Genomic DNA, 20,430 nt, shown 5'->3' with positions numbered 1-20,430 from the left:
GCTCTTGACAGCATGCAGTCCTTGGGTGAACAATAGGCCATCACTGTGGCTTTGAAGTAAGACCTTCTATTTCCTAAGCACCACTGGTAGTTACCTACATGGATTAGCATTGCCCATCTCCCACCATTTACAGGTTACTGTTCAGGCTGCATTGCTGGGAGTGGTGATGCAAATTTGTTTGCATCCAGGAAAACAGTTGAGATGCAGCTAAAGGCTGTGAGAGAAAGGGGAAATTAGAATAATAGAATCATAGAAGATTCAGGTTGGAAGAGACCTCAGGAGGTCATCTAGTCCAACCCCTTACTCAAAGCAGGACCAACTCCAACTAAATCATCCCAGCCAGGGATTTGTCAAGCTGGGCCTTAAAAACCTCTAAGGCTGGAGATTCCACCATTTCCTTAGGTAACCCATTCCAGTGCTTCACCACCCTCCTAGTGAAATAGTGTTTCCTAATATCCAGTCTAGACCTCCTCCACTGCAATTGAGACCATTACTTCTTGTTTTGTCATCTGCCACCACTGAGAACAGCCTAGCTCCTAGGCTACTTGGGGGCCCCAATGGCTGGGGAAAGCCCAGTGTGGCCTCTTAAAGGAGTGACTCCGATCAAGAGAGAGCCTCTCTGTGGGGTTCTGCTCTGGCCAGGGGCGGCTCTAGGCACCAGCAAAACAAGCTGCTGCCTAGGGCGGCAAAATATAGGGGGCGGCAAAAGGCTGGGGCTGGGGCCCCAGCTCATCCTGCCCCTGCGAGCCGAGGAGCGGCCCGTCCCCTGCAGCCAGGCAGGGCCGCGCTACCGGCTCCGCTTGGGGGAGAGGGGGGCCCCTTACCGGTAGCGCGGCCCCGCCTGGCTGCAGAAGACGGGCCGCTCCTCCTCCGCTTGTTCCCCGGGTCCTAAACAGCCCGGCAGCCGCTTGGCTGGGGGGGGGCGGGGCTGAGCCCCGCCCCGCTCAGAGCCGCGTGGTCAGGGGGCGGGGCTACAAGCTCCGGGCCGAGCGGAGGCAGCTGAGGTCAGCTTGGAGCTTGCGGCCCCGCCCCCTCCCCACGCGGCTCTGAGCGGGGAAGAGCTCAGCCCCCTCCGGAGCCATGCGGTTGCCGCGCAGTGAGCCGGGGGTAAGCTGCCTGGGGTAAGCAGCCGGGGCGGGGGAGGGGGTGGCTAAGGGGCAGGGAGGGGGCACAGGTTCTGGGGGGGGGCGGTCAGGGGCCAGGGAAGGGGGGGGTGGATTGGGGGGGTCTCAGGGAGGTGTTTGTCAGGCACCCCCCGACCCCATTACCCCCCAGGCCCAGCCCTGACCCCCAGCTCCAAGCCCAGCCCCTCTGAGCTGGGCACCCCCCGACCCCATTCCCCCCACAGCCCTGACCCCCAGCTCCGAGCCCAGCCCCTCTGATCCAGACACCCCCCCTGACCCCATTCCCCCCACAGCCCTGACCCCGAGCTCCGAGCCCAGCCCTTCTGATCCGGACTCCTCCCTGACCCCATTCCCCCCACTGCCCTGACCCCCAGCTCTGAGCCCAGCCCCTCTGAGCTGGGCACCCCCCTGACCCCATTCCCCCCACAGCCCTGACCCCCAGCTCCGAGCCCAGCCCCTCTGATCCGGACACCCCCCTGACCCCATTCCCCCCACAGCCCTGATCCCCAGCTCCGAGCCCAGCCCCTCTGATCCGGACACCCCCGACCCCATCCCCCACTGCCCAGACCCCCAGCTCTGAGCCCAGCTGTTCTGAGGTGGGCACCTTCCGACCCCATCCCCCCACCCCAGACCCCCAGCTCTGAGGTGAGCCCCTCTGAGCCAGACAACCTCCGACCCCATCTCCTCACAGTCCTGAGCCCAGCCCCTGTGAGCCGGGCACCCCCCAGAGCCCAGCTCCCCACCCAGCCCTGGGCAACAGCAGCACCACCTCCAGGCAGTGACAGCCCATTGGCACCAACCATCACCATCACCCAGCAACAGCCCATTTTGTAATTGCAAATGTATACAGACCAGTAAAGCATTTAATGTTTTTAAATAATGTATTTGGTGTATTTTCAAATTATTACAAATTAATTTTCACTAGTTATTTTTTACATTTCCAAATACATGTTACTATAGTATTGCAACTTTTTTTTATGGAAGGGGCCCCCAAAATTGCTTTGCCCTAAATCCTCTGGGCGGCCCTACCCAGTGTGTGTGAGGAGCCGGGGAGGGAGGGAAACGGGGTCCCCTGGAGCCGAGCCCGGGCTGCGATGGTGGCGAGGGGCTCCTGGAGTGTGTGAGGAGGTGAGCGGCCGACTGGGTTCGTCGGTGCTGAGCAGGTAGCCCCGCAGCCAGAGATCCTCGCCTTCCCTCCTGCCAGGGCTGGGCCAGGGCACCGTGAGGCTGAAGAGCAGCAGGTCCAGGGAGCTCTCCAGGTCTTTGGCCGCCAGCATGTCGAGGGTGAGGGCGGTGAGCGCGAACGGATCCACCTTGGCCACCAGCAGTGCTGCAAAGCCCAGGGAGGGGGCCGTGTTCTTTGCGCCACCCCGTAGCCGTGCCGCCACCTGGAAGTACTCCCGCTCCACGCCGCCCAGCAGCTCCACCCACATGGGGACAGAGTCACAGCTGGGCCAGGGCTCGGCTGCAGTGTGCTGGTAGCGGATCCCACATTTGGGGGGGAGGCCAGTGCTGGGGCAACAGGGGGTGTGAGTGGGGGGTACTGGTGGGCGGGGGGGGGCTCATGTCTGGGGGCGGGGGCAGCCAAAACATTTTTTGCTTGGGGTGGCAAAAAACCTAGAGCCGGCCCTGGCTCTGGCCCTCTCCACTAGCTCCCTTGCCAGCTAATTGTCACACCTCTCCACTGGCCACCCTGCCAGATGATCACCAAGATGTCTTCAGGTCCTACCACTTAATACAGCTTTCAGTGATTTCTGCTATTAGTGGGGGAGCCTCACTGCTGGTGCACAGTCTCTTGCATCAGAGACTCTGTCCCACAGCAGATCTAATGCTTAGACCTAGATATCAGTGATTTCAGCTCTGTGGTATGTAACAAGACTCTCAATTGAGTATAAATTACCTCTTTTATTACACAATGGGGAGAAGATGGGTCAAGTTGTACCTAGGGTCCTTAAGCAGGGCTGCAACACAACAAATACCCTGTCAGCCACCACCACCTGCCTAGCAAGTGCCATTTAAGTGAGGGTGAGTCCCTCCATATGGATATGCCAAGTACAGCTCTGCTGCCCTCGATTCACACAATAAGGATAACAACACTTTATTCTCCTGCCCCAATAAAAAGGAGACAGGGGATACACCACTAGTCAAAAGTGATAATTTGGGCAAGCAATCCCATCATGCTGAGCACCTAGGCAGGGTGGGTGTGCCCATGCAAACGAGATCAGCTCCTGAAGTCCTCTTCCACAGCTCATCACTAGATGTCAGCTCATTCAGACTCTGCTTACATTTACAAAGGTCCTTGTAGAATCAGCTACAAGATCTATTGTACATCTATATGCAGTGCCATTCAGTATCTGTAAAGTGTAAAGAAATCGTAGTGTAATGAGAATCAGGGCCATAATCACTAGATTATTATAATAAACGCAGAACTACTATATATTATCACCACAGCATCTACACGCTCATGTACAAAGCTAACCATAAACAAAATACCCAAAGCCATCCCCAGTGGGTAGCACTTAAAACCCATGATTGCTGCCTTCAGAAATGTTAGCTATCCTATTGCCAGGACAAGAGATTAAACCAGAGTACAACAAATAAGAAATAAAAAGCAAACAAAAGCCAAAGCAAATAGATATGCAGTGCATCCTGCCCTTAAAGGTCATGCAGCTTGGACTCTGGCAGCTGGCCACGGGGAGTGAATTTCAAAGCTGGAAGCCCTGTATTGAGGAGGTCCTGCTGCTAGACTTGTAGCAGCCAGTCTAGGCCAGCGGATCTGTTAGCTGCAGTAACGGATGAGGTACAGATAACCACTCCCTAGACTATTCATCCAGGAGGTGATGGAAGCTAGTGCTGCACAACTAAGAGCCCTGGGGTTAGGAGACAGACTGTGGTGTTCTGCACACCTGGGCCTGGGGTAGATTATATTAGTCTGTGGGTGACAAAGATGTGAGCTGTCACTGGAAGATCCACATGAGAGAGGCACAGCCTGAGACTCCAGATGCTGCAATGGACTCTGGAGGTCCCTGGAGAAGGACACGCATCGTTGAGAGGCAGTGCAAACATTGCCTCTGCCCATTCCTCTTACTGATATCCCCTGCCAAAAGCCATCACTTCTGTAAGCCACAGGCAAATTTGTCTGGTGCTCAGGCAGCAGGAAAGCCAGGAAGCTGCAGAATGTGAGTGGAATGAAAAGGAGATGTAGAGGAGAGTACCACTGATGTGTTTGTCTACTCATCTGTCTAGTTAGTCACTTATATCATTCCCATGGCATCTGAGCACCTCTTGGCATCAGGTGGATGATACTGAAGCCAAAAGCGTATCATCATCATCATCCATAGTCACTGGACTTGTTGAACAGGAGGGATGGCCAAATGAACCCTGCTGAACCCACATATATCGGGGCCCTTGGAGGATATGAAGTGTCAGGATCCCACAGCCAGAACAACTATATCACAAAGACTGCTGCTGGTTGATAACATCATGATGGAGCTCTTCTGTCTTATCTATAGGATCCAGTTATAGATGGAGTGGCCCCATCACCACCTTCTCCAAAATATTTGAGGTGGGAGAGTAATCAGCAAGGGTATTCATGCCCAAAGATCGTTTCCTGAGCCAGGAGCTAGCCGCAGCTGACTTAATTGTGGTTGGCAGCTTGCCCTCCCCACAGAAACACAATCTCTTGTTTATTATCTCCTACAAATGCAGCTTTGCCCAGACCTTTACCACACATTATTGACCAGATTTCTCCTTTGCCTGACTCAGTAGTTATCAAAGGTGATCTGCAATAAAAGTAAAACTATGGGATTCCCACCAGCAGCAAGTGCTGAACACTCCCATTCCCAGGCTTCCACTGAGAGGCCACTGAATGTGAATAATTAGTCATACTACGGCTGCTTTTTGACATTCTGATTTGGTAGCATTTTACATTGGCTTTACAAATGGCTGCACAAGGGGCAGAGCCTGGGAGAATCTGCCCCAAAACTAAACATAGCTAAATGCCCACAGTGCTGTCCCCACATACTCTGGGCTCAGTGTAGAGGTGGGATAGGGAGAGTTTTCCAGGGCATTACAGCATCTGTCATCTGATGCTGCAAAAGTGTATTGAGATACACAGAACAGGCACGTTGACACCCACACCTTGTGTCGTCTTTTCACACTGCACAGAGGCAAAGACTGGTTCAGTAGCGTTTTACACAATTACACAATGTGCAGGGCGATGGAGAGTCTAGCCCACAAAGGCTGTGCTTGACCTTGACCCTGAAAAGAGATCACATTAAAGCAGCAGCACAGTCCTGCAGAGCTCTGGAGGTCTGGACAGAATAGAGAGCAGGGCTTCAGGCATATGTTGGGATTTTTTGACATGAACGGTTGGAGCAGTTAAGAGAATCCCTTCCTGGCCAGAGACAAAATAAAAAGCTTCCAGGCAGACACCTATCTCTGCAAAATCTGAAATGAGGCCTCATGCTTTGCTCCCATGATCAGATTGTACCAGGCACAGTTCTCCTGCTGCCTATTTACTACAATATATTAAGCCCCACTTTGGCAAAGCATTTATCATCTTCCATCCCTCCCTATGCAGGAAAGCAAGTCAGCGCATGCTTCAGTCCTTTCAGACTGGGGCTTCAACATGTGCTTCAGTGCTTTGCTGGTTTTGGGCTTTGGAGAATAGCCCCAAAATACTAATTGTTTCATTAGTTATTTCAAGATTGGAGATTCCATTGGGTCTTTTTAAAAACATAATAAAGCCCTTCTTCTAAAGGAGGAATCATTCCTTCTCGAATGTGGAGGGCATTAGTAGCTAATGAACTTGAAGAATCTGGACAATTATTTTTGAAAAGTCACTGAGAGCCAGGGAGATACCAGAAAAGCCAGTACATTATTGATGTCACACTGTCTGGAGTGGCTCACAACTGTGAGTGCCGACCTCAGGGCAGACTGTCAGTAAGCAGGGCGCACACCCCAAGCTGGTGGTGTGTTCTACAACTAGATTTCCTCAAGCCAGTACAGATGTGAACTTCTGGATCACTGTAACAGTCTCACCATGGAGTCACACACAGTCTCCGTAGACTCTCCAGCCTATCTTGCCATCCAGACAAATTGGACTTTGTGACAAAAGGTCATTTAAACCAAAAATCACACCACCTCAGGGTGCTTCTAGTCCCAAGAGACCAGTCATTTCCCCCAGATCAATTGGTACCCGAGATCCAACACCAAAGATAACATTGGCAGCCAATTCTATAGTAAACAAACTAAAAGTGTATTAGCTAAGAAAAGGAAATGGAAGTTATTGGGAGGTTAAAGCAGGTAAAATATATGGACAAGTGAGTCACAGTTGTAATTCCAAATGGTGGTAGTGATGTAATAAACTGCCAGTTTCCCAATAGACTTTTCAGGGTACCCGGATTGTTTCTGGGGCTCCCTGCTTTGCATCTGGTACCCTTCCCAATAAGAGTCCAAACAGTCCAGAGATGCAGGATCCATCCTTGAATCCATACTTACAGCTGCTTCTCCCAGAAAACAAGCTGACAGCATCACTCACATGTGGGCCTTGCCTTTGATGACGGTGAGTGAGGAATGCACTTAGAGTCTGTGACCTCCAATGATTACACACACTTGCTTTGAATTTGTCACTTGCATTGACATTAGCACATTTCTGTTACAGTTCTTCATTTGCATTCCACAAAGCTGCTTTCGTGTTTGATGGGTTATTTAGTTACAGGGTTATGCACAATGTAAATGTTTGTTACCAGCGCTTAATTTGTAATGCAAGATGTGCCAGGGCTCAAGCAATTGTTTTACATTCATAACTGATGTGGCAAACCCAGAGGTGCTGGGGTTACAAACTGTTTGTGACTACATTATAAGAAAATACAGATAAGCGAAAACAATGCAAGTAACTTCCCACTAGTTTTCATGAAGTTCAAACACCAAATACACTCTCATTCATTTAACAACCTCTTTGGTCTATGCTGATACACAAGAGAATTGGCCTGGGGCTCTGGCATGAGCTGGCACCTGGTCTGCCAGCATCACAATTAAGATATTTTATTTAGAAAAAATTGGAACTAAGTCTTACCCTGGCAACTACTGTCCAGTCATTCTAACTTCTGCTCTTGTAAAACAATAATGGAAAACATATCGAAAGGAAAAATCTGTAACTACATAGAGGATAACAAAACTCTCTCTGTTCAGGACAGCATCTAGACATGTGCTTAATATGTTCCTGAATTGGGGCCATAAAGAATAAAGCTTGTCGGATGAACTCGGTTGCAAAAGTGGCTGGAGGGAACTGAATAACTGAAATCTCCCCACTTCCCTGCCTCTTTTCTCGCTCTAATTTCTATGGCCTGGTCTACACTACGCGTTTAAACCGGTTTTAGGAGCGTTAAACCGATTTAATGCCACACCCGTCCACACTAAGAGGCCCTTTATAAAGGGCTCTTTAAACCGGTTTCTGTACTCCTCCCCAACGAGAGGAGTAGCGCTAATATCGGTATTGCCATATCGGATTAGGGTTAGTGTGGCCGCAAATCGACGGTATTGGCCTCCGGGCGGTATCCCACAGTGCACCACTGACCGCTCTGTACAGCAATCAGATCAGAGCTCGGATGCAGTGGCCAGGTAGACAGGAAAAGCCCCGCGAACTTTTGAATATCATTTCCTGTTTGCCCAGCGTGGAGCTCCGATCAGCACGGGTGGTGATGCAGTCCGAAATCAAAATCCAAAAAGACCTCCAGCGTGGACCGTACGGATGTGATCGCTGTATGGGCAGGCAAATCTGTTCTATCAGAGCTCCGTTACAGAAGACGAAATTCCAAAGCATTTTTAAAAAATCTCCAGACAGAGGCCACAGCAGGGACTCAGAACTCTGCTGCGTGACAAACGTAACGGAAAGCCAAAGAATCAAATGGACGCTCATGGAGGGAGGGAGGGGGGACTGAGGACTCAAGCTATCCCACAGTTCCTGCAGTCTCCAAAAAGCATTTGCATTCTTGGCTGAGCTCCCAATGCCTGTAGTGTCAAACACATTGTCCGCGGTGGTTCAGGGCATAGCTCGTCAATTTACCCCCCTCACCCACTCCCAGAAGTAAAAGAGAAAAAATCCTCTCTTGACTCTTTTAAATGTCACCCTATGTTTACTGAATGCTGCTGATAGACGCGATGCTGCAGCAGTCAACGGCAGCATCCTCGCCCCCCCCATGGGTGGCTGATGGTACAATATGGCTGATATCCATCGTCATCATCAGCCTTGTGGCAGATGGTGCAGTACAAAAGGACTGGTATCTGTCCCCATCATCAGCCCGTGAGTGCTCCTGGCTGGTCTCCGGTGAGGTCGGCTGGGGGCGCCTGGGTAAAAAACTCCTGATCATTCCTGGTATATGGTGCAGTACGGCTGGTAACCATCTTCATCATAGCAACAGGGGGCTGAGCTCCATCAGCCCCCACCCTTCATGTGTAAAGAAAAGATTCTGTTCTGCCTGGACTATCATAGCAGCGGGATGCTGGGCTCCTCTCCCCCACACTGCTTAATGTCCTGTCTGGACTATCATAGCAGCTGGAGGCTGCCTTCCCCTCATATCTCACTAACAAGTCACTGTTTCTTATTCCTGCATTCTTTATTACTTCATCACACAAATGCGGGGACACTGCAACGGTAGCCCAGGAAGGCTGGGGGAGGAGGGAATCAACAGGTGGGGTTGTTGCAGGGGCACCCCCTGTGAATGGCATACAGCTCATCATTTCTGCAGGATCTGACACGGAGCGGTTGTGCTCTCTGGTTCTCTGATACACTGGTTCTCTAGTACACTTGCCCCATATTCTAGGCAGGACTGATTCTATTTTTAGATACCGTAAAGGAGGGATTGACTCGGGGAGTCATTCCCATTTTTGTCTTTTGCGCCCCCGGCCGATCTCAGCCAGGGGCACCTATGACAGCAGCAGATGGTGCAGCTCAAAAGGACTGGTAACCATCATCTCATTGCCAATTTACAATGGCATGGTAGATGGTACAGTACGGCTGATAACCATCTCTGCTATCATGCAAAAGCAAATTAATGCTGCTGTGTAGCGCTGCTGAATCGCCTCTGTCAGCAGCATCTAGTACACATACGGTGACAGTGACAAGAGGCAAAACAGGCTCCATGGTTGCCATGATATGGCGTCTGCCAGGGCAATCCAGGGAAAAAGGGCGCGAAATGATTGTCTGCCGTTGCTTCCCCGGAGGAAGAAATGACTGACGACATTTACCCAGAACCACCAGCGACAATGATTTTTGCCCCATCAGGCACTGGGATCTCAACCCAGAATTCCAAGGAGCGGGGGAGACTGCGGGAACTATGGGATAGCTACGGAATAGCTACCCACAGTGCAACGCTCCAGAAATCGACGCTAGCCTCGGACCGTGGAAGCACACCACCGATTTAATGTGCTTAGTGTGGCCGCGTGCACTCGATTTTATACAATCTGTTTTACTAAACCGGTTTATGTAAATTCGGAATAATTCCGTAGTGTAGACGTACCCTATGATTCTCCTGTCTTTCAGCTATTCCTTTGTTTGCTAACAACAGACATTCCTGAGTCCTCCAGCAGCTTGCAGAGGCTCCATAAGGCTGTGCAGAGAGGGCATCTCAGTAACCCAGCATGCAAAGGAAAGGGCCAGGCTAAGTGTGACAAGTGCTAAGGTGAAAACAGCTGTCTCTTGGCCAGCCACAAATGGAAAACAGCACCATGAGCTACCTCTGCTCTGCGCATTTTTTTCAGCAAAGGAGCCAATGGGATGCCATGGCTAAGTGCCGTACTGAAAAAGTGCCCCCCCCACATGTTGCCTCAGGAAGATGTGGTGCCAGATACCAGGAGACGCGGGTCCATCCCAGGGGCATGGGAGAGCGAAGAAAGCAGGCAGAGAGGGTCAGTTCGGTCGATCACACCCCTCTCCTCCCTCTATGTGAGGGGTAAATGGGAGTGTGTGTGTGTGTCACCTCTCCCCATATGAACCCTAAAGCCTTAAAAATACTAAGATAAATAAAAAGAATCCAACTACTCAGTATTTCTTTTTACCGGGGGCTCAGTCAACTTGATGTTAATTTGAATGTTTGTACTATATAGTTCTGATTGCCATTGAACTTGCTTGAATACAAGTTATTTTACCAGGTGTACCGTATTCAGCATAGGGAAATACGGTCACCATACTCATATCTGCTGTGAGACCTTGGGCAAGTGACAACTCTGATTTTCCTTCCAGCTCTTTAAGGCAGGTACAGCACCAAGCACAACAAGGCTCTTGTTTTGCCTTGTCTTGATTGGGGTCTTTAGGTGCTATTCTAATACAAATACATACTAATAACCCAGTTTCATTCCTCTAGAATGGGGACAGATGTTCCTGTCATTGTTTACTCTTAACTCTAGAAAATGGCCACATGCCATGGTGATTGCCATGATAAAAGTACCTGAACAGAAGAACAGAACAGAACCAGCCAAGTCATTTGGCTTAGAATCATAGAATCTCAGGGTTGGAAGGGACCTCAGGAGGTCATCTAGTCCAACCCCCTGCTCAAAGCAGGACCAAACCCAACTAAATCATCCCAGCCAGGGCTTTGTCAAGCCTGACCTTAAAAACCTCTAAGGAAGGAGATTCCACTACCTCCCTAGGTAACCCATTCCAGTTCTTCACCACCCTACTAGTGAAAAAGTTTTTCCTAATATCCAAACTAAACCTCCCCCTCTGCAACTTGAGACCATTACTCCTTCTTCTGTCATCTTCTACCACTGAGAACAGTCTAGATCCATCCTCTTTGGAACCCCCTCTCAGGTAGTTGAAAGCAGCTATCAAATCCCCCCTCATTCTTCTCTTCTGCAGACTAAACAATCCCAGTTCCCTCAGCCTCTCCTCATAAGTCATGTGCTCCAGCCCCCTAATCATTTTTGTTGCCCTCTGCTGGACTCTCTCCAATTTATCCACATCCTTCTTGTAGTGTGGGGCCCAAAACTGGACACAGTACTCCAAATGAGGCCTCACCAGTGCTGAGTAGAGGGGAATGATCACATCCCTCGATCTGCTGGAAATGCCCCTACTTATACAACCCAAAATGCCATTAGCCTTCTTGGCAACAAGGGCACACTGTTGACTCATATTCAGCTTTTCGTCCACCGTAACCCCTAGGTCCTTTTCTGCAGAACTGCTGCCCAGCCATTCGGTCCCTAGTCTGTAGCAGTGCATGGGATTCTTCCGTCCTAAGTGCAGGACTCGGCACTTGTCCTTGTTGAACCTCATCCTATTTCTTTTGGCCCAATCCTCTAATTTGTCTAGGTCCCTCTGTATCCTATCCCTACCCTCCAGCGTATCAACCACTCCTCCCAGTTTAGTGTCATCTGCAAACTTGCTAAGGGTGCAGTCCACACCATCCTCCAGATCGTTAATGAAGATATTGAATAAAACCGGCCCCAGCACCGACCCTTGGGGCACTCCACTTGATACCGGCTGCCAACTAGACATGGAACTATTGATCACTACCCGTTGAGCCCGACCATCTAGCCAGTTTTCTATCCACCTTACCGTCCATTCATCCAGCTTCTCTGTGCCTCAGTTTCACCATCTACAGTAATACTTACCTTCCTTTACAAAGTCCTTTGAGACTTATGGGTGAAAAGTGCTGGATAAGAGAGATGTGTTCTGTTATTGAATGAATGCTGAGAATTGTTTCTCAGAAACCCATTCCATCCAAGTCCACCCCTGAATCACATCAACATTCCTGGGTAATATTGAACCAAGACAAAAGTGACTCTCTGGGAAAAAGAAGCTTTGCCAACTGATATCCCTGTCAGCGTGGTTTACTGATCTATTTTGAGAAGAATGCCTTTGCCTTTATGAGTTGCTAATCCCTGTGTCCTGCCATGCCCCTGGACATCAAGTCTCTGAGAGGGAGAAGCAATGAGAAGAACAATCTTATTCCCTCTAGACTGAAAATGACATTTTCAGTCTTCAGTCAGAAGGTTAATAGGGCTCCCAGTTTTTCAAAAGACCACGGTTACTCACTCAGCTTCTAAAAACTTCCCTCTGTTGCAGAGGGACTGAACTATATTATAAAACTGTTTATCTGTGTATCGCTTAATTCACTGCACCATGACACAGAGTCCATTGTAAGCTGAAGTGAAGCTTGGAGGCAAAGTGGCCACAGGTGCCATAAATCAGGGAGCAGTAGTGAATCACTTCCCCAGAGTCCTGTGAAGAGTCAAGGGGAAAGAACGGAAAGGGTCTGGGCGGAGCTGGAGACCTGATCCAATGCCCATCAAAGTCAGTGGAAAGACTCCTATTGATTTCAATGAGCTTTGGCTCAGGCTGTGGGGGAGCAGGATTAGGAAGCATGGTGTAGAAATCCTCTGAACATTTTGGACACCAGTAGGGAAATTTCCCAGGACCCAGGGAAGGTCACTGGTCCTGTTTCTCAGAGAGAGACAGGAGGCTGGCTGTGGAGATCATGTTCCCTGAACTACAAAGGGTGGGGCTTTAGGAGAAGCACAGAAGAGAATGCAGTCCTCAACACCAAATGCACAGATTGCATAGGAGGCAGGGTCAAGGTAAAGACAAATTCTGGCACCTTTCCATTATGAGGTCTCTCTCTCTCTCTCTCTCTCTCTCTTTCTCTCCCCCATAGCAGCCTCAGTATTGATATATGTGACTTTTAGAACCTGAACAGCTATTGGTACAGAAGGAAAGGAACATGGCAAAGGATGACCTGTCCGTCTGTTGGTGTTGGGCAGTCTTGGTGCATGGTGTAAACAGGTGGAAATGTGGGCACACAGTGTTCTCTGAATAAAATCCTGTGCTCCAGTCCCAGAATTGAGAACTTTTTGAAGTCCATGCTTAAAATAAGCCCCTTGTGGATTATTGAGCCAGTCTGAAGTTCCTTATGACTATGAAATGATAAATTCTTATCAAATGATAAGAGGTTTAGAAAACCTGTCTGTAAGGAAAGGTTAAAAAAACAGGGCATGGTTAGTCTTGAGAAAAAAAAGGCTGAGGGGGGGAGACCTGAGAACAGTCTTCACATATGTGAAGGTCTGTTATAGAGAAGATGGGAATCAGTTGTTCTCCATGTCCACTGAAAGTAGAACAAGCAGTAATGGGCATAATCAGGGCGGCTCTAGCCATTTCGCCGCCCCAAGCACGGCGGCATGCCGCGGGGGGCGCTCTGCCGGTCGCTGGTCCCGCGGCTCCGGTGGACCTCCCGCAGACGTGCCTGCGGAGGCTCCGCTGGTCCCGCGGCTCCAGTGGACCGGACCAGCGGACCCTCCGCAGGGATGCCTGCGGGGGGTCCACCGGAGCCACCTGCCGCCCTCCCAACAACCGGCAGAGCGCCCCCCGCGGCGTGCCGCCCCAAGGACGTGCTTGGCATGCTAGGGCCTGGAGCCGCCCCTGGGCGTAATCTGCAGCAAAGGGAGATTCAGGTTAGATACTAGGGGAAAAACTTTCCAACTCTCAGGGTACTTAAGCGCTGGAACAAGCTTCCAAGGGAGCTTGTGGAATCCCCATCACTGGAGGTTTTTAAGAACAGGTTGGACAAACACCTGCCAGGGATGGTCTAGGTTTGCTTGGTCCTGCCTCAGTGCAAGGGGCTGGACTTGATGATCTCAAAGGGTATGGCTACACTGGCGAGTTGCAGCACTGGAAAGCCTCTACCAGCGCTGCAATTAGTAAGTGGCCACACCTGCAGGGCACTTCCAGCGCTGCAACTCCCTGGCTGCAGCGCTCGCCGTACACCTCACTCAGCATGGGGAATAAGGATTCCAGCGCTGGTGCTGCAGTGCTGGTCATCAAGTGTGGCCACACACCAGCGCTGTGATTGCCCTCCAAGGTATAAGGATGTATCCCAGAATGCTTTTATAAATTACTCTCTTTGTTTTGTTATGCAGCCTCTCTTTGTTTTGTTGTGAACTCCGAGCTCCGTAGCTCCGTTGATCCTGGAGCTGTTTATCTACAAACACAGCTCCTGTTTGCTGTGATCAATCTGTGAACAATCAAATGAGATAATGAGGCAGGCAGGGAGTGAGTGTTTGCTTGACAGAAACAGCGGGGGCAGAGGGGAGAGAGGGAGTCGTGTTGGCTGCAGGCTGTTTGCAGTTAAGAGTTAAGGGTAGGGGATCGGGAACATGTTCTGATTTTTCAAGTCAGGAAGCTAACACACAGTGTTGGCTCCAAAAATCCACTGTCTCTCTCTCCCCCCGCTCCCTGTCACACTATGCCCCACCCCACCCCCCTCTTTTGAAAAGCACCGTTGCTGCCACTTGAATGCTGGGATAGCTGCCGATAATGCATCACTCCCAACAGCGCTGCAAATACTGCAAATGTGGCCACACACCAGTGCTGGTAGCTGTGAGTGTGGCCACACACCAGCGCTGGCCCTGCACAGCTGGACGACCAGCTCTGCAACTACCAGCGCTGCAGATTTGTAAGTGTAGCCATACCCAAAGTCCCTCCCAGCCCTACCTTTCTGTGATTCTATGAAGTGTGGAATTGGTACAGCAGAGACACATGCATGTCAAACATTCCATTTCATCAAATGTATCCTGGCTGGCATGTATGTGACACGCACATCCCTGCTATCAGATTCATGCCACAGGCATGTCAGCCAGTGGCTGACAAAGTGGAGTATATAAAGAAAACCATCCAGGCACTGTTTGATGTCACTACAATGGCTATGGATCTGATTCTCTGTTGCCCGATGCCTCATGTACTCATTTACCACAGTGTGTGGGGGAAGTGCTATGAAGTCAGAGTGGTGGTGTATTTTTACAGGTATAAAGATGCTGGGCAACAAAGAATCAAGCCCATGTGGGTGTTGGGGTCTTGGGTTTACCAAAAAGTACTTGGACTTTAGGAGCTAGACAGCATGGTTGTGCTGAGAACAGGCAAGTGAGTTCTGTGCACGTGATGCTGTACTGAGGCACCACCATTCACCCTGGTGGGACCCATCCATCCCACGCTGACCCCAGCTGAGGGATCTCACTTGCTTCCAGATGTTTTCCTAGCCCAATCTGTCCCTTCAGCCCCTCTGAATGAAGGGCAGGTAGCTGAGCTTTTCAGCAAGAAAGCCCGAAACTGCAGGCCTGTGTTACCATGACGACTGGCCTTCTGACAAAATGCAGTCAAATTCCAAAATAAGAAGAGTGGAGATGCATATCCTGTGGTTGTTATGGTAACGGGAGAAACAGGCTAGTTATTGAACTTGTAAGTGCTGCGATCCATAAAGATATGGACACTGCTTTAAAGATTTATGACTTCCCTTCCTTGTTGCCCTGGTTGTATTCTGATGAACAGTGCCAGCTTTCCCCTGTCAAGACACCTCAGACCGCTTCCCTTGGGAATGCCTCATTCCTTGATGAGACCTTTCTTTACAGACAGCCCCCTCTGCCTGCTGCTCCAGTGGAGTGAGCAGGAGACACTTTGCAGTGTTCTCCCCTGAATCCAACCATCTACTTTTACAGATACTAGGCAGGGATATGAGGTGAGCCCCTAGTGAGCTGGTGACAGGAAGCCCACCATCCCAGCTGGTATTGCTCAGTCTCCAAGCACACAGTGGAGAAGGATCTGGATGTGATGTTGCATTCCATATGCTTTATGAAAATATGCTTATGAATGTGAATGATGTAACTGGAATATTCTTTATGCAAAAGGTCTCTTGTAAGGTATCATTACAAAGCTTATAATCTACCAAGTGTGTTCATCCTATTTGTATGCAAAGTGTGGGCCATTAATGGTGGCTTAGAATCTTGATGGCTCCCATTGACTAGGACAATTGGCTGTGAATGGGTTTATTTACCTGCAAGCCTTCCTGTGTACATGTGGGCCAGCCCATGGTAATGAAGAATGAGGTCTCACAGGGACATGTGACCATGTCACCTGATGCTGAAATCCATCTTAAATCTGGTGCTTTTCCATTTAGAAAGAGGGGTGGGGACCCAGAGAGACAAAAGATTCCCACCTGTTTTCCACCTAAGATGTCTGCTGGAACTAACAAGGACTGTACTGGGGAAAGGATTGGGCCCAGACTGGGAAGGAGTCTAGTCTGTGAAAGAAGCTTATTGGAACATCTCTGGGGATAAGATATTATCTGTAATCAGTTTCCTAATGTATTAGGCTTAGACTTGCGTGTTTTTGCTTTATTTTGCTTGGTGACTTACTCTGTTCTGTCTGTTATTACTTGAAACCACTTAAATCCTACTTTTTTATACTTAATAAAATCACTTTTGTTTATTAATTAACCCAGGGTAAGTGATTAATACCTGGGGGAGCAAACAGCTGTGCATATCTATCAGTGTTATAGAAGATGGACAATTTATGGATTTACCCTGTAAAGCTTTATACAGAGTAAAATGGATTTATTTGGGGTTTGGATCCCATTGGGAGTTAGTTGTCTGGGTGCTGGAGTCAGGTAACCTGCAGAGCTGTTTTCACTTAAAGACTACAGTTTTGGGGGCGTGGCCTGGACCCTGGGACTGTGTTGCAGCAGGCTAGAGTGTCTGGCTCAACAAGGCAGGGTTCTGGAAGTCCCAAGCTTGCAGAGAAAACGGGTTCAGGAATAATCTCAGCACATCAGGTGACAGTCCCAAGGGGGTATCTGTGACTGAACACATCACACTGGAGTTGGTTAATTTCACATTGGAAGGGAAAAGAGGGGCAGAGTCAGGCTATTCTCCTTAGGCTGCTTTTTAAAGCTAGTCAAACAAAGGGAAAGCTCTCAATATTTTTCAGACTAATTTTTGTTTTGTTCTTTTTCTGACCGGGATGATTTTTTTCCCCAAGAAGCTTTTTTTATTGCTATTTTATATTTATATATATATATAAAAGCAAAAAAACCCAAACTATTTTTTGTTATTACTGATGGTTGAAAATTGGTTTATTTGAAATAACAGGCATCAATCTGGACAGTGGGCAATTTTAAGAATTGAAAAATACTAAATGGAAAACGACGACAAAGCCTAGATGCCATTTTCATTAAATATGTCATCAAATGGCCCTTTGGGGCAGAACATTTCCAAGGCAGGGAAAAGGTGACGTTCAGCTAAACACTTTTTGTTCAAAAATGTCAGCCACCTAGACTGATTTAGTCATGACACACCTCAAAGCCTGTTTGCCTTGAACTGTGGCAGCTGCAACAGTAGAAGCAGCGAGGCAGCTTGCCCATGGAGCCATGTAGCAGGGTGGCACAGGTGGGCTGGCTCCAAGTGGGGGAAATGAAGACGGTCTGGTGACTGGTGGGTCATCTGACCTGACTCAGTCAGGCCTCTCCCTTACCTAGCCCAGAGGCTTGGCCCTGGGAAGAAAGAGGAAGTGGTGGAGGGCACCACAGAAAGGCTCTGTGGAGCCAGTGGAGAGCACAAGGTAGCCTGAGAGCTGTGGATGACTCCTGGGAGGGTTTGCATGGGAAAGAGCAGGAAGCAACCCAAAGGAGGGGCTGAGAGGAGAGATGGAAAAGAGCCCAGGAAGAGCTGAAAGCTGAGCCTAGAGGGTAGGCAGAAGAATTAGAGGAGAGAAGACAAATCCTTGGGAAAGAGGGGCTGGGCCCAGTTTGAGACAGGACAAAGATCTTTTGTTTTGAACTTGGACACAGAAACTCTGTTTCCCTGGAAGGGGTGGACTTTTGTTAAAGACTTCACCACAGGGCTATTCGCTGCATCAGGTTACAACAGCAAGCCATGACAGCTGCTGCAGTGGGCTGAGCAGGGGAAACTGAGGCAGGACTGCTACAGCAGCACCCCGGGCCCCAAGGGGGCATGCTGGGGGAGATGACTGGTCACACAGGGCACCAACTGAAATTCAGCTCTGTGTTCAGGTTCTCAAGCCAAAAAGATTGCACAAAACAACTTTTCCAGACAACGCTGTTCCCAGCCCTAAGCCACAGCCCTTCACCAGAGTCGTCTTTTGTTCCAAATGTATGAAAGCTCATGCTCTGTCCAAGGGGCCTGGGTGTTGGGCAGGTATTCCCCCTTTGAAACACAAAAGGAAAGCCCCTCTGCTTTCACAATCCCGTGGTTAACACAACAAACCCAGTGTGTGCAGATAACACTGTACCTTTAAGCTATGAGTTTGGTGAGGTTTTTTTTTTTTAACACTTACCCTGGAATCTCCAATATTTTATAGAATAATAGAATCATAAAAGATTAGAGTTGCAATAGACCTCAGGAGGTCATCTAGTCCAAACCTCTGCCCAAAGCAGGACGAACACCAACTAAATCATCCCAGGCAGGGCTTTGTCAAGCCTGACCTTAAAACCCCCTAAGGAAGGAGATTCCACCACCTCCCTAGGTAACCTATTCCAGTGTTTCACCACCCTCCTAGTGAAAAAGTTTTTCCTAATATCCAACCTAAACCTCCCCCACTGCAACTTGAGACCATTACTCCTTCTTCTGTCATCTGGTACCACTGAGAACAGTCTAGATCCATCCTCTTTAGAACCCCCTTTCAGGTAGTTGAAAGCAGCTATCAAATCCCCTCTCTGGACAAATAACCAGGGAGGAGTATAAAAGTATTGCTCAGGCATGCAGGAGTGAAATTAGGAAGGCTAAAATCACACTTGGAGTTGCAGCTAGCCGGAGATGTTAGGAGTAACAAGAAGGGTTTCTTCAGGTATGTTAGCAACAATCTGAGGAACTGTCACAGATTGAAGTGTCACTAGAGGAGGTTTTGGAATTAATTGATAAACTCAACATTAACAAGTCACCGGGACCAGATGGCATTCACCCAAGAGTTCTGAAAGAACTCAAAAGTGAAGTTGCGGAACTATTAACTAAGGTTTGTAACCTGTCCTTTAAATCGGCTTCGGTACCCAATGACTGGAAGTTAGCTAATGTAACGCCAATATTTAAAAAGGGCTCTAGGGGTGATCCCGGCAATTACAGACCAGTAAGTCTAACGTCGGTACCAGGCAAATTAGTTGAAACAATAGTTAAGAATAAAATTGTCAGACACGTAGAAAAACATAAAATGTTGAGCAATAGTCAACATGGTTTCTGTAAAGGGAAATCGTGTCTTACTAATCTATTAGAGTTCTTTGAAGGGGTCAACAAACATGTGGACAAGGGGGATCCGGTGGACATAGTGTACTTAGATTTCCAGAAAGCCTTTGACAAGGTCCCTCACCAAAGGCTCTTACGTAAATTAAGCTGTCATGGGATAAAAGGGAAGGTCCTTTCATGGATTGAGAACTGGTTAAAGGACAGGGAACAAAGGGTAGGAATTAATGGTAAATTCTCAGAATGGAGAGGGGTAACTAGTGGTGTTCCCCAGGGGTCAGTCCTAGGACCAATCCTATTCAACTTATTCATAAATGATCTGGAGCAAGGGGTAAACAGTGAGGTGGCAAAGTTTGCAGATTATACTAAACTGCTCAAGATAGTTAAGACCAAAGCAGATTGTGAAGAACTTCAAAAAGATCTCACAAAACTAAGTGATTGGGCAACAAAATGGCAAATGAAATTTAATGTGGATAAATGTAAAGTAATGCACATTGGAAAAAATAACCCCAACTTTACATACAACATGATGGGGGCTAATTTAGCTACAACGAGTCAGGAAAAAGATCTTGGAGTCATCGTGGATAGTTCTCTGAAGATGTCCACGCAGTGTGCAGAGGCGGTCAAAAAAGCAAACAGGATGTTAGGAATCATTAAAAAAGGGATAGAAAATAAGACTGAGAATATATTATTGCCCTTATATAAATCCATGGTACGCCCACATCTCGAATACTGTGTACAGATGTGGTCTCCTCACCTCAAAAAAGATATTCTAGCACTAGAAAAGGTTCAAAAAAGGGCAACTAAAATGATTAGGGGTTTGGAGAGGGTCCCATACGAGGAAAGATTAAAGAGGCTAGGACTCTTCAGCTTGGAAAAGAGAAGACTAAGGGGGGATATGATAGAGGTATATGAAATCATGAGTGATGTAGAGAAAGTGGATAAGGAAAAGTTATTTACTTATTCCCATAATACAAGAACTAGGGGTCACCAAATGAAATTAATAGGCAGCAGGTTTAAAACAAATAAAAGGAAGTTCTTCACGCAGCGCACAGTCAACTTGTGGAACTCCTTACCTGAGGAGGTTTGAAGGCTAGGACTATAACAATGTTTAAAAGGGGACTGGATAAATTCATGGTGGCTAAGTCCATAAATGGCTATTAGCTAGGATGGGTAAGAATGGTGTCCCTAGCCTCTGTTCGTCAGAGGATGGAGATGGATGGCAGGAGAGAGATCACTTGATCATTGCCTATTAGGTTCACTCCCTCTGGGGCACCTGGCATTGGCCACTGTC

The sequence above is a fragment of the Mauremys mutica genome, chromosome 9, assembly GCF_020497125.1.
Source record: "Mauremys mutica isolate MM-2020 ecotype Southern chromosome 9, ASM2049712v1, whole genome shotgun sequence".
NCBI classification, from domain to species: domain Eukaryota; kingdom Metazoa; phylum Chordata; order Testudines; family Geoemydidae; genus Mauremys; species Mauremys mutica.
Note: the sequence above shows the minus strand (reverse complement) of the source record.